The sequence below is a fragment of the Oryza sativa genome, chromosome 10 (assembly GCF_034140825.1).
Source record: "Oryza sativa Japonica Group chromosome 10, ASM3414082v1".
NCBI classification, from domain to species: domain Eukaryota; kingdom Viridiplantae; phylum Streptophyta; class Magnoliopsida; order Poales; family Poaceae; genus Oryza; species Oryza sativa.
In genome coordinates this window covers 8,187,525-8,202,873 of record NC_089044.1, presented here as the reverse complement: position 1 = coordinate 8,202,873, position 15,349 = coordinate 8,187,525, and positions in this window count along the sequence as shown.

Below are 15,349 nucleotides of genomic sequence, written 5' to 3'. Positions count from 1 at the left end.
ACCATTCTCTGCTCCACATCCTTTGAACCCTTCTTTTATGATTTTTAGTGAAAATACCGGAAGGGCACCACTGCTGTTTCCTGGATTCATCTTCCTCGTCTTCCCTCCAGATGGGATCTTGATGGAGCGGTCCCAATCTCTGATGGACAGGCAACTTCTTCTGTATCGGCCGATTTTCATTCCTAGGAAGAAATCGGCTTGAGCTGCCGACGTGGTCTTCGTCGATTCCGCTGCATCCTGGGTAGTTTTGTATTGAGGGCAATCTCATCCCCCCATTCTAGCAAAATCTAAAGAACTCGCAGTCCCAATGAGGGTTAAAGCTGCCGTTGTGTTCGTAGCTCTCTTCTTTCTGCCTTTCAAGTTTCCTTTGATACTTGCTGATAATCATAGCAGCATTGGGCCGATAACCCTTCCTATCGGCTGCCCCTTTGCTTGTGTATACCATGTTGACAGGAAAAGGATTGCCGTTGATCTCCATTGATTTCTTTGGGTCATCGAACTTGATTCTTCTTTGCTCGATGGCGGATTGGATTTGTTGCCTGAAGACCTTGCACTCATTGGTGCTGTATGATCCCGTGCTATGCCACTTGCAGTATTTCCTCTTTCCTAATTCAATAGCCGATGGGATCATATGACCAGCGGGGAGGTGGATTTGTTTCTCCCGAAGCAATAGGTCGAAGATTTTATTAGCTTTGGTGATGTCAAAATCAAATGTCTCCTCTTTTCCGGAATCCTTGACCCATTGACATGTGACCACTCTTTTATTCCTCGCCCACTCGGCTGTTGCTACCTCAGGATCCTCTTCCTCTTCGACTTCAGAGAGGTAGGTGTTAACATTCTTCACCTGCTAATACAGCTTCCTAGCTTCGAGAAATCTCTGCTCATGTGCCGTCACCTTCTGAGCTAGGTGAGCCAGGCTCTCAAATTCCTGGGTTGCGAACTTCTCCCTGGTCGGTGCCAATAGGCCTTGGAAGGCGAGATCGGCAAGCTGAGAATCTGTCAAAGCGAAGCTAAAACATCTGTTCCTCATATCTCTGAATCTCTGGATATAATCTTGAACCGATTCATCGTGCTTTTGTTTGATCGACGTTAAATCAGACAGTTTCATCTGATGAATCCCACTGTAGAAGTACTTGTGGAACTGTCTCTCAAGATCGGCCCAGGTGTGAACAAAATTGTATGGTAACGCTGAAAACCATGTGAAGGCCGATCTTGATGGAAACAATCTGACTCGCAAAGCGTCAGTAGCCGATACCTCTCCGCAATGGGCCAAGAATCGGTTGACATGCTCATATGTTGTCACATTGTCTTTCCCTGAAAACTTTGAGAAATCTGGGACCTTGTATCGGTTCGGCAATGGCACTCTCTCAAAATGTTCTAGGTATGGGTGCCGATACAGGTTCCCACTATCCTTAGGCTTGAGCCCGAATTGCTCCCTCATCACATCGGCTATCATATCTGCCCAAGGCTTTTGCTGAGGTGCTCCTTTGTGGACCCCCGTTTTTTTATAACAGGAATCAATCGTGTAGACAGTACCATTTCCCTGGATCAAGTAGTCTGGTACACACGAATTCATAGCTGAAATAACAAGTGCACATACACGAGTGTCTAGTACGAATCATTACATCATAAGCCCGCAGGCATAGTATTAAATCATCGGACTGAGCGGTCCGGAATACATTCCAAAAACAGAAGTAGGTAAGGTGTCACGTCCTGATAAATTCATCCCGAAATAAAAATCATTTTCTAAAAGGAATAATAGAATTAATTAAAATTCGAAAAGAAATTGGCAAACACTAAAATACGTACAAGAAAAATTCGAATGTAGCCCGGAGAATTTTCGTTAAATTCTCCTTGGTCTAAAATGAGCCCTCAAATTTTACTTAAATTTTCAGAGCACCGGAAATATTTATTAAGCAACAACAACTATGATCAAAGTTTATTAAAAAGAAAAAACTTAAAAATAATCCTCCTTCCTCCTTTGGGCCAAATCTGGCCCAAAGTCCTCTCTCTCTCTCTCTCGGCCCGCGGCCAAAGTCCTCCCTTCCTCCCTCTCTTTCTCCCCCTCTCCTTTGTCCATCTCTCTCTCGGGCCGTTCCTCCCTCCCCTCCCGGCCTGCCCGGCCCAGGCCGCGCTGCCCTCTCCCGCCTGGGCCGCGTCCCGGCCCAAACCGCACCACCCAGCCGCCCCCGGCCCAAGCTGAGCCACTCCCCTCCCGCGCACGCGCGTTGCACGCGCGCTGACCGCGCGCCCGCGTGGGGCCCATGCGCCAGGTAGTCGTCCTCCTCCCGCCCGGCATCCTCTCTCTCTTCTCTCTCCCGTGAAACCTAGCTTCGTTTCCTCCCCTAAACCCACGCGAATCAATGCCCTTCTTTCCAAATTGATTGGGGGGAATTAATCCCCATTCCTTCCTCATCAATTCCCCCTAATTTCCCCCTTGATTCGTGCCCCCAATCGTCGGGAACGCCCACGCCATTCCCGGCCGCCTTCCATGGCCGCCGGCCGTGTTTCCCGTCGCCGTTCCGCCCTCTCCCATGCCCGGCTCCCTCCCCCATCCTATAAAATGGAACCCCCTCGCTCCGTTCTATCATTTTAGCCCCCTCCCGCGCTCTCCCGTGGCCTCACCACCTCTCCCCGCCATCCTCCTCTCTCTCCCGTGCCGCCGGCCGCCTCCAGCCGCCTCTCCCTCCTTGCCGGAGCGCCGTCCGGTCGCGCCGTCGCCACCAGCGGCCTCGCAGTAGTCTCCTCTCCCCCGGCTTGCCCTCCGTTTCGCGTGGAGACCCCCGGAGGCGCGTCCCCGCCGGCAACCGGTGGCATTGCCGCCACCCACCGCCTCCAGCCGCCTATGCCGCCTCGCCGGTGCCGCGGCTGTCGTCATCGCCATCCTCCCTCGACGTCGCCGCGTCGCCCTCCACCCCGGCCTACCCTCGGTTTCGCCGGAACGCCGTTGCCCGCGGCGCCTCTCCCTCGGTCTCGCCGGAGTTCCTTCGGCAACCCCTTCCACCGTGCCCGTGCGCCGGCCGATGTCGCCATCTCCTCCTCCGGCATCGCAGCGTCAAGGTTGCCCTCGGCCTCGCCTCCCCTCCATCTGAACCCCGCCGGTGTTCGTTATCGTCGTCTCCGTTCGTCCTCGTCAATGACTCCTCTAGTCGGTCGTTCGTCCTCGCCGGGTCGTTGTCTCGTTGCGCCGCCACCGTCGTCGGATTCGCAGCGGCGTGTTCCACGCCGTCCTCGTCTCCGTGCAGCCGCAGCCGGCTGCCCACGTCGCCTCCTCGCTGGCCCCGGTCGTCGTCGTCGTCGTCCTCCCATCGTTCCCGGTCGTCGTGGCGTTCGTCCCTCCGTCAAGCCGATCGCGTTCACCGCCCGTGGTTCGTCAAGCGAGCCGCTGCAGCCCCGTCGTCGTCTTCGTCCTCGGCTCTGCGTCGTCAAGCCTCGTGCCGGCCGTGTCTCGCCTTCGTCCAAGGATCGCCGCCAAAGTCGTTCCCTCGCCGTTCGCCTCTGTCGTCCCCGAACCGTCTCCGCCGTGCCCGTTCGTCGTCGTCGTTCCCACGCCTCGTCGCGTGGTGGTAAGAATCCGTCCTCTTGCTGCCCCGTCCTCATCCTTTCGGTGTCGCCCCGTGCCCGTTGTGCGGTTGTCGACCCCGGTAACCGTGTACCGGTGTCGGTAGTCATTCATGTGTGCGTGTGGTGACCGTGTTAGTGTGCCTGCTCGGTAGCCGCGTGGTTTCCACGTGTGCAGCCCGTGTGGTGTCTAGTGGAGTCCGTTTGTCGACCGCTTGCCTCGGTTGACACACGGGGTCCGCTTCCGTCGACCCGTGGACCGTCTCTGTGTACTCGGTCTACCGCGGTCCTTTAGGTTGACATGTGGGGTCCGCATGTCAACGGCGCAGTCTTCCTGTCTTTTCCAGGCTAGCGCTTACACATGTTTTATAATTGCAAAACCTAATCACAATAATCCGTAAATCTCCATGTAACAGCATTAAACTTCGGATGATCATATCTTGGTCATACGAACCCCGAATCGACCCGTTCAAGTCTCCTAATGTTTGTTATAACCTAAAGAACTGTGTGCTTTCTTTTTATGTATTGTTATTGCTTCTTTATAGGCTTGTAGCTTTGCTTGTGTGCTTCGTGTAGCTTTCGTCGTTCCGGAGGTTCCCGAAGCGTGGTTCGTGGTCGTCGCCGAAGGTTCGGAAGGCCGTTCTCTCTGAGCAAGGCAAGTCACATCATCCTTGAGCATATTGAATCCCAGTTTATAAAATTATTTTGATTTAAATTAATGCATTATCACTTTATTTAAATTCCTACGTTACCACTGTTTTATTTAGCATTACCTATTAATCCTTGTTATAGCCTTATTATTGCTATTGTTGTTATTACCTTGTTCACCCTAGGAAAATAAAACCCCAACTAGTGGGTACTCTATTTATGGTTCCACTAGTATGAACTTAGGTAGATGCTTCGCTGGTTAATTAGGCAACAATAGGTGGTTTTATAACTTTAGACTTTGGGAATTCTCATATCACTTGGATACTATGGAATGGTTGGCTTATGGTGGAATTGGACATACCCCTCTCTTCCTCTTTCAAAACCCCTAAAACCTATTTTTCGGTGGGGTTTGGGTGCATGCCAGTTGTGGGAAGTAGCACCCCGGCCAATATAAGGATTAAGCTCGGGCCTCTGTTGCAAAGCACTACCGTACTAACCACATGTCAAATGGGTAAGGCTTAACTCGGTGCTCAGTCTAGTCCTGAACAAAAGGACACGAATAGAGATGGATGAAGTCGTTGCGACGATGGATATCTCTGAGGCAAATGAAGGCTAGACGAGCTGCGGCTCGGTAATCGAGATGTCTAGGCAAATGAAGACTACACGGGTCGATGCCCGTTAGTCGAGATGCCATGGCACTGGACTAGTACGCGGGTGGTCTCACCCCTATGCGTGTGGCGCTCCCGGTCTAGATCCCGTTGCTAGGGGCTCAATCCTGGCCTGCCTGTCCCGGGATACCGGCCGTAGGCAGGGTTGGGTCGGTACTTTTGTTCACGGCTAGGATGGGTGAAGGGTTATGTCACATGTTTATGACGGGTTCCAAGGCCATGGAATGCAGAGTAAAGATGTGTCTTGTGGGTAAAGATGTACACCTCTGATCAGAGTAAATCTATTCGAATAGCCGTGCCCTCGGATATGGGCAAGCCTAGCAATGTACCCAAGTTAGTGGTTTAATTCTTAAAATTTGCTTAACAACTAAATTATGGAATGGTTGGCCTGGGTTGGCTTGGGACGAGCTGGGACCCAGGTCGGGTTGCCAGTTCGGTCTGAATCATCGTAGGCCTTGGGTTAAGGCAGGTTCGTGTGGGTCCACGGCCTTGATTAATAATACTGTGTAGCTCTAGGATCGTCTTTATAAAATAGCTTTGGGCAACTAAGTGACTTTTAAATGCTGTTTACTGCAAAACTTAACCCCTATATTATTACTCCTTGTACCCCCTTGCATTAATCATGCATCTCCCGGTGTGACTTGCTGAGTACTGTGGTTGTACTCATTCTTGCTCTATTTCCCCCCCTTCAGTAAGAGAAGCTTTGGAGAAGAAGTCTTAGGTGGAGTCCTGGCTTATACCCCAGTTGAGCGCCTGTGAAGATGGAGCCGTAGGCCCGCTAGTCCGCTGCTGTTTATTTTTGATTGTCAGGCCTGAAGTGCCTTTGTAATAATGTAAATATTATCGATATAATAAAGATGTGCCTTTTGTATCATGTTTGTATGGTGTACCCCGGCTTTTCCTGGGACGGGGATTAATACACTAGCGTTCGGGAAAATGCAAATTTTCTCGGTCGCGACATAAGGCAGCGGAGTTAAGGCAGCGGCACGCCATTGCCACAGGCAACGACCGTAACTAAGACCTACTGAGCGCCATCGTCTTCATCACCCTCCTGGTAATAGGCATAGGGATCCTCCGAAGCTTCATCTCCAACCTCTGATTAAGTTTATATTTGCAAGGGTGAGTACCAACCGTACTCAACAAGCCACCACAGCAACAATGCACATGACAGGGGTATTCAAAGGATGGCTATGGTTCTTTTGCACAAAGCAAGTTTTATAACTCTTTTCACAACCCTAAGACCTAGCACAGACTGATCAAATTTTAGTGCCAGTGTTCATATTAAACAATGACGGTTCTGTCCACCATCCATTGTGATCCCAAGGATAGCTTCCCGCCATTGAGTCGTCATGGTTTTCTGAGGGCGTCCACATTCCCGCCTCTCAGGAAGTGGCTCCATCAGTATAGAAATCATCATGCAATATGGCATCCCACACGAGTTAAGAATTTAGAGTCTAGCCAAGTGTAATACATGTCCCGATGCTCAATAACCGCGAGCACGGCTATTCGAATAGATTTGGTTTACTCACACTGCAGTGGATGTACACTTTACCCGCACTACGCGACTGCCCAACATATGAGCCTTGTCCCAACACATGAGACGCGTCACGGCAAAGCTTTTCGATAACCTCGCATTGGCAGTACCCGCTCCATGAACTTTACATCCTCATGCACTCTAGGCGTACACGGTTTCTAGCAATGAGAGGAGTTCTGGCGCACCCGGGAAGGAAAGACTCACACATGCATTAAGTTATAATTATGTTTAAATTCTCTCCTGGCAGTCCTACCGATGGCGACACCACTATAGACACCCGCCTCGCGGTTCTACCAATGGCTGCCCCACCGTAGAGCCCCTGCCTCACACATCAAGAAACTACTATGCATGGATACTGCCTCCGCTCAGCTATCTATTCCGCTAGGTCTATGCCCATACGAGAAGTGCGGTTGTACAGGGGTCGTTTCATGCTTAACTTCATGGTTCGGTCCTTAATTGACCGGGGACGGTACTAGCCTTTTCCGGATACCACCCAAATCCTCCGTCCGCCCCAGTCGAAAACAGTTGTTTAATTTTATTTCTCCTTTCACAAATCATGTCATCAACATCATGGCAATGTGGCGCTCATGTCTCCACATGCCGCATCTCAATTACCTTCCCAAATGTAATTGCCCAAGCATATAACTTTTGATAAATATGAGTATGCATAAATCTAGAGTAGCATTTCTAAGCATTTGCATAGTTGACTAGGGACTTATACATAAATCATGGTTACAAGGAAATAAGGGTAAACAATAATCAAGGCATGGCATAATCACAAGTAGGATGTTCATCATTGCATGCAATTTTATTTGTAAACAAAATAATTTCGCAATTAGGATCAACATGTTCAAAGAATAGTGATGACTTGCCTTGCTCAAAGTCTTGCGGGTCTTGACCTTCACTTGGATCCGTAACTCCCTCGGGCTCTATAGTTACGTGCGAAAATTGATTTGAATTCGGTTAGAATTCAAATAAAAATCCAAATAAATCCAAATGGAAGTCGAATGCGAAAGTCGATTCTTTTATATTAACTTTACTATTCGCGAACTAGGGCAAACCCAATTTCGATTTAGATTATTTTGCGGGTATAAATATTTTGTTATCATAAGTTTTTAATTTAATCTATCCGAGCATTATATCCATATAATAGGTTAGAAATTTCTATCGCGAGTTAAATATCGGACGAAACCCTAGAATTATCTTATAATATTATACGATTTAATTTAGTCTATGACTAAATGATTAAACAAAATACACAGCTAAAATTCCTAGTAATTAAATCCGAATTTCTACAGTGAATCGATGATTTATAGAGATTACCAAACATACTTTATAATAATCTATAAGAATTTATCTAATTGTTTAGATATTAATTACATCTAAATTACTACCAATTTTAATCTAATCCGATCAAGAAACATATTTCTATAATTAACCCGGAATTTCGATTGAAATACTATTACACTCTAGGAATTTCCAAAAATAATCTATGATTAACCCCGACCATTTTTATTTCCTAAATCCTCCTAATCTCTCCCCTAATTTCTCTTCTATTTTCACCTTTTCTTCTTTTCCATTTTCCTCTCTTTCTCTTTCTCTCTTTTCTTTTCTTTTTCTTTCTCTTTCTCTCTTTTCTTTTCTTTTTTTTTCTTCTCTTTCTCTCCCTCCCGGTTTCTCTCCTTCTTTCTTTCTTCTTTCTCTCCCTCGGCTTCTCCCTTCCTCTCTCTCTCTCCCTACTCGAGGCGGCGGTGGCGACAGCGTGCATGGAGGGGAGGGGGGGCGGCGGCTTACCGACGGCGACGGCGGCGACGGCGACGGCGGCGCAGGGCGGCGACGCACGGCGCGGCGGCTCCGGGGCGACGGTGCGGCGGCTTCGAAGGCGGCAGCGCGGCGGCACGACGACGGCGGCGCGTGGAGAAGGGGGAGAGGGAGAGGAGGAGGGAATGGAGTGGGGTGGAGAAGGGGGAAGGGGCCGGGGTTTTTATAGGGGAGAGGGGGAAGAAAGAGAGAGGGAGGGGTGGCCGGCCTGACGTGACGGCGGCGCGGGGCTCGGGGCGGCGACGCGACAGCGGCGATGGCGACGGCGCGCGGCGGCAGACGGCGACGGCGACGGCGCGGGGCTAGGGACCGCATCGAACACCTACGCCAAAATGAACAGTGTATTTTCCTATTTATCCCGATTTTAGTTTATTTCCCATATAAATTTGATTCTATAATTTCTAAATCTTGCATAAATGAAGTTTACTCAATATGTGTATTATCCCAACCAATGGATCCACTCTAGATTAATTGTACCCATATTTTATTTTTATATAATTTACTTGATTTTAATTAGAGTTAATTCTCATTCCGTCGTATTTAGATTTAATTAATACAAATATGATTGCGATGATATTTTATTCATTTCTATCCCCACCTCAACCTTTATTTTAAATTATATTTCAGTTATTTATTTTGCTCATTTAATTTTAGGGTTTATTCCTAATTAATTATTCTTTATTCGCGATCAACAAACTCCGAAATCAAAATCCAATGAAATAGGCGAATAAAATCGGCATGACGCAATTTATTTAAAAAGTTTTTGAAGGCCCATATTTTTAGAGTTTAGATTTTTGTCGGTCGAATTTTCAGGGTGTTACATCCTTGGATTTGTTGCTCCATCTGATCTAGCTGGTTATATTGAGGCAGATATTGAGGCTGAGGTGATCCTCCTGGCCGATACTATATCTAAGGAGAGTAGGGCTGGTACTGAAAATTCAAGTTGCCCCCGATGTGTTGAGGGCTCTGGTGCACCATGTTTTGTTCGGGGATGAGCTGGGTGCTGATATTTGGCTGCGGCTGTGGGATAGGCGAATGTTGTCCCATGGTTATCTGTGGAATCGGCTCAACTATCGGCTGCCTTGGTCTGAACATGGACGCGACTTGGTTTGGGGAGACCCGTGGAATGTAGTGCCCAGCATGTTGCAGCTGAGGTCTGACCAGAACGTGAGGATTGAAATTCGGTTGCCCTGATGTCGACGTTACTGGTCCTTGCCCCCCGGGGGCACTACTCAAGTTATCGGTTGTCCTGGGGCTGCGCTCGAAATGGGTTGATGCCTGTCTGTGCTGATAGTTCGGTAGTTTGGAAAAACACCTCCAGGTAGAAAAACTGGGCAACTGAATATGATCATGTTGGATGGCGTTCGGAAAAACACCGTCAACCACAGATTTGATCATGTTGGATAAGGTATTGACCAGTATTCCCGATTGGTTGACCAAAGCGTGATGAACGGCGTAATCAACTTGGTCCTACAGGAGTTTGAGTGCTTCGATTTTATCTTGATTGTCTCCTTTGGCTTTGTCACTATTACCGGCACTCATTTCTGTATCGTAATTGTTTGACAGAACTATCTTGTATTTCTGAATCATAGCACCGGAGCGAGTTGGTGCAAACGAATGTAGAAATCGGTTCTGCAGATCTTCTTTCATCTTCTTGATTTCCACCTTCTGCTCCGGGGTCAGCTTATCCATCGTTACTAGGATGACGTTTTCCGGATTGAGTTCTCCCTCCTTGGGGTTTGCCATGAAGAAGATTTTACGAAAGTCAGTCTCACTGGGCGTGCCAAGAGCGTGTTGATGCAAAAAACACGCACCGGCTTGGGAGATCTGCTTAGCTCCAGTGCAGGTCCAAAAGAATTGCCTTCGGGTTCTGAGCGTGCCAGATGGTTTGATCCTACAACCGACAATATAGAAAAAACAACAACAAAGAGTTAAATCTATCAACGATAGCCAATTGGCAGGATTGCCGATGACGTATCGTCTGAGGCCATGCCGATGTAACTTGCGTCAGATCGACAGAAGCAGGTAAAAACTTGGAGATTGTTTGGTGTACTTGATCGGCTTTAGATGTTAACGGTACGTAATCCATCCAGTGGGACATGCTTAGATCGAGTGATTTGGATAGATCGGTGGCTGCACCAAGATAGTATAAATCACTCTATATCTAACTGTGCCCCAAAGTAGGGATTACGCGCGCTTACAGCATAGCCGATGGGGCAAACCTAACCTGTATCGGCTAGTTCTCCGGTACCACCTTATACTAAGATACCAGCACAAGTGAAATATATAAAACTAAGACCAAATCTAGCAATCATGATGAACTAGTAGATTGATAAGAAGCTTAATATACTTCAAAAGGATGGGATCTTGCTATAAGGGGCAGATTTAGACGATCTAAAACCAGAAAAGAAAGTAAAAAGATTAAATCAGGTAAGATCGGCTGAAACTCCGATACTATCTCTATTAGCAATCAAAGAAGGAACTAGATAGAATGTTTCAAGACAGTACTTAATAGATCGAACTTAATCGATGCAGTATTAAGCATGGGGAGAAACATAAGATCTAATCAATTCGATGAAAACTCATTCAAGATAGTAGATACACCGCATAATCAAACTTAATATTGAAGACTAAGCTTATCGGTTGTTTTCGATGATAGAGGCTAGTTGATAGAGCTTAGATGACGAGATCAATCTAGATTATAATATATGATAACTTGGCGATTTGCGTAGACAGGATTAGAGTGTCATGAAGATGTAAGCACTAATCCCGAGAGCGCAAGCCGCCATGACAAAATTTACCTCTTCGTCGGAGATCGAACTCGATGCAGCCCAACTCGAAAGCAAAAACTCGTAGAAACAATGAAAATAGAAAAGAGTGGCGATGCGCCGAAGTGTATTGAACCGTCGTCCTCTTATTATAAGGTGTCGGGTCATATTTATACCCGAAGTACATGATATGTCCTTACTGGACATGACTCTTATTTCTAACACAATTTAAAATACGAATGAGTCCTTCAGGTGGACCCTTACCAAAATATCTCTAAGGAAACTAGAAAATGTCCTAATTAATAGATACAATTGCCCTTTTTAGGACTCCTATCCTTGTGTGGCAATAGCTATGCAGCGCTTCAATCAATCTAATGACAGTCGTGGGGCCATCTTTCCCAAGACTGGTTGCATCGGCTTGGCTTTGTTGGATCCGGTGCTTAGCCGATATATGGCACCCGATACTATTTGTAGCTGATCCACGTGGTAGCTGATGTTGCTCACAACCGATGTGTGCTCTGCTTTCTCAAATGGACTTTACATAAATAGGCTTCGTTTCTAACTTCGAATCTGGCCTAGGGCATTGCCAAATTTGGTCGTTAATAGCATGTTAAATAACTAACAGTTTGTTTAAGTGTTTCTCAAATTTTATCCTAAACTTGTTAGACTCTAAGGCTCATTAAGGTATTTATAACAACAACAGAAAATATAATGCAATAATAGTAATATAATTAATTTAAAAGAATTTGTGCAGTCTATCGTACTCCAAAGCGCCTGGGGGCTTAGTTACGTATCATAGGTAAATCTCTCCAAAGTCGTTAGCCTATCGTCATACTATGTTATAGCCCGCCGGCGATGATAGGTGGATTTGGTAATTGGTTTGTTCCAATTCTGATAGGTGCACCTGACATGGCATTTCCACGATTAAATAATATATCATTCTGGTTGTTGCCACCAAGTCTCTTGCTCCTATTAAGCTCAGCCTTAGTAGAAGTGGGCAGCGGCACTGGTTGTTTCACCAATCTGTTGAATTGGAATGGAGCTCACGACCGTGAAACCCCTCGTTGTTTGATGGCACCTATCTTGTTCCCTTCGGGGAGAAATACTACTCTTGTTTTTCTTGTTCTTCTTTCTCGAAGAGATGGGTGCACCACCTTGGAGAAGGTAGTGTGCCTATCGACGACTCCTTTCCATTGTATAGGAGGATATCTTCTTTGTTGTAGCTGAACTGATGTATGAATAAGGACGGGAAAATGTGTTGACCAAAGATGTCAACTACAAAGCATAGTCAATTGCAAATCGGCCGGTGTAGGCAAAAGAATCCTTACTCGGAACGAGCCCAAGATAAAAGGTCTAGTCCAATTTTAGTCTTGGTTGTACATCGGTACTACGCACGGTAGGCATTTCCTCCCTTCTCACCATCCCCATAGTGTATGAGACAAATGTACGCATTTCGATTAGGGTCGTATTCTATGGTTACGATTCTACCAGATATGTCTTTTTGATTCCGTCGAAAATCGATTTTACGGTATAGGCGCTTATGACCTCCCCCTCTATGCCTTGCGGTAATGATTCCTCTGGAATTACGACCTTTACCACAACGGTGCCGTCCATGGATCAAACGGAACGTCCTTAGTTCAGCATTATAGCACATAGTCTCTGACGCTACTACAACGCTTCACTAACTCGAAGCGCCTCGCTATGAGAATGACGCTTCGCTAACGCTCGGAACAAAGGTCCTTCTTATTCAGGAACCCTTTGTTTGAGGGGGGCGTATCCCCGGGGAGGGGAGAGTGGCCGAGCGGTCAAAAGCGGGCCACCACTTGGGATGGGAATGGCTCAGCCCACATGCATCATTTGATGAAACCAGTCCAGTCGCCTCCGATCAGTGGCTTGTCAACCACCGGACCGTAGCTCCTCGCTACCTATTATTCGTAGGCGGTACGTACGGCGCACGCAGCGTTCCGGAAAGAATTCAATGCATAGGGGACCATCCTTTTTTTGCGGCATGCTCTCTGATTTACGGATTCGGTGAGAAGGGATATATTTTACATCCCAGAGGGGCTATAATTGGAGATACTATTGTTTCTGGTACAAAAGTTCCTATATCAATGGGAAATGCCCTACCTTTGAGTGCGGTTTGGATTATCTTTTCAAACATCGCTCAGAGCTCACGAAACTTTACTTTGATTTGATTTGAAAAAAAAAGTTTTTTTACTACTAGAATGCTGCTGAGTACACAGATTCCTCTTTCCTTTCAAGGAACAGCGAGCCTCCAAATCTCACGTCCCGCTGGGAGATGGGACCTCCAACCTACGAGATGACAGCCACTTCTGACCCCAGCGCAAAAGATGTGACTAAAATCTTCTGAGACCAGGTGTATAGGCGGGCTGCCTACACACATCATAACTCACAGCCGCCGAAAGCTCCAGTCCAAGTTGAGGCACAGTAGGAGGGATTTCTGTCACTGTTATTTATGGACCACGTAAACATACTTTTTTAGTTTAGATTCTTATGCTGGACCTTCAGCCCTAGCCTGGGACACCACTGTGCGCGGATGGAATTAGTCTCCACTAGTGCAATTCGAAGAACGAACAAGAAAAGGCGTCACTGTTTAGGTAGGAGGATGGATGGATGTGGTCCAATGGCTAAAGCTCTGCCAGCTTCTTGTAGACTGGCAGTCTCCGAGAGGAACCTTCACCCCCCCGGGGGGAGGCCACGAGGCCTAGGCATAGTTTTGGCTCGTTGGGAAGGCGCGCAGCGAGGCGTAAATGTCTAAATAGGTAAGGTATCCTGGGGTGTATCACGCCAATCTACACCTAGGATCATTGCATCACCCCTCCAACATTCTTACTTTTGACCTTCTAACTTGGCATCGCATCTCGTGTCAGTCACTAGGTCTTGATCGAGAGTGCTTCCTTTCGTGCCTTGGTTAGCCGGAACTATAAATGCCGGGACTATGGGGAAGGCTCCCTCGGGCGAGATGGCTAAGCGTGTACGACTCTGCGCATTGATCCGGCAGCGAGACCCGCCCTGGTTGTAAAGCGAGCCGTCAGCTGCCCAACAACCTATAACGCTAGTCACTACTCCCACTGGGGCTAGGAATGGCACGCACACAAAGCAGGAGGAAATCGGTACCCCGAGCACTTCTAGGCCCCTTCCCGGCTACTGGATCACTCTCAATCTTTTGCGTATAAGGGAGGGGGGAAGGAGTCTAAATCTATGGACATTAATGAACCACCATTGATGGACGTTGCACATGACACGATCAATTCGACTCGACGGGTGCTGCCCGGCCGCCAGAGGAAATCCAAACGTCAGACATCCGCCGCCTATACCTACCGTTTAGGTGGCACCAGTGAGATCCAGCTAAGGTAAGGAACTTCGTGTCGCGGCTGCTCCACTCCGCCAATTCCAGCTCGCACCCACTCTGGCCGCCCTACGTGGTTTAGAAGAGTAGTATAAGTAAGGAAGCCTGATAATCATATAGGCAAAAGGCACCCTGTCCCAGACAAACCAGACAGGCAGCAAATTTCACTAAGGCACTGGGAAGATTCAAGTTTCTGAAGTCAACACTTCACCGCTCAGACCGGAGGGAACCGCAGCATGAGGAATGTCCACGTCTCGTCGCAAGGCTCATTTTTAGTTTTGGGTCATAGGGCGAGTCACCAGAAGCGAAGCGATCTTCCAGGCCGGAAAGGAGGCCTTTTTCTGACGCGTAAGCTACCGCGACAAGTACGCTACCAAAATAACTCTCTAACTACTGGGATTAAATTGTTCAAGGGAGGATGCATGTCTTGCAACCTTCGGGCTCAATGTAGTCATACAAACCGTCTCCTCCTGGCGCGGAGATTTCACTTGCTCCGACTACCGGACCGACGTCAGTGTTTTCTATTTACGCAATAATCATCACCACAATAAATAACAGAAAAACAAACATAACCAAAACAAATAGTATCACAAAGTGCAACATTGAGTGAAAACGATTTAAAAAAATAATTTTAGGGATTTTTGGAATTTTGGTGAATGGCAAACCCTAGGGCCAAAATTAGGGTCGCGTCAACAGGTGCTCAGATTGCAGCAAAACTTACACTGATGGATTCAGAATAATTCTAGGAGTTTGGAATAAGTCACGGATTTCGATTTCGAGGTCAAACGGATGGTCAACCTGATAGAATAAGGAAACGGGTATTTTATTATTTATTTTTCAACAGGAGAATCGGATTTTCTTTTCTTCTCTCGCTCTGCACAGGAACCTGCCGGAATCCCACGACGCCAGCGGTGGAGGCTGGTTTTGGATGGGGAGGCACCGATTTTGCGATCTAGGGGTCGAGGCGATTCTGTTTTTG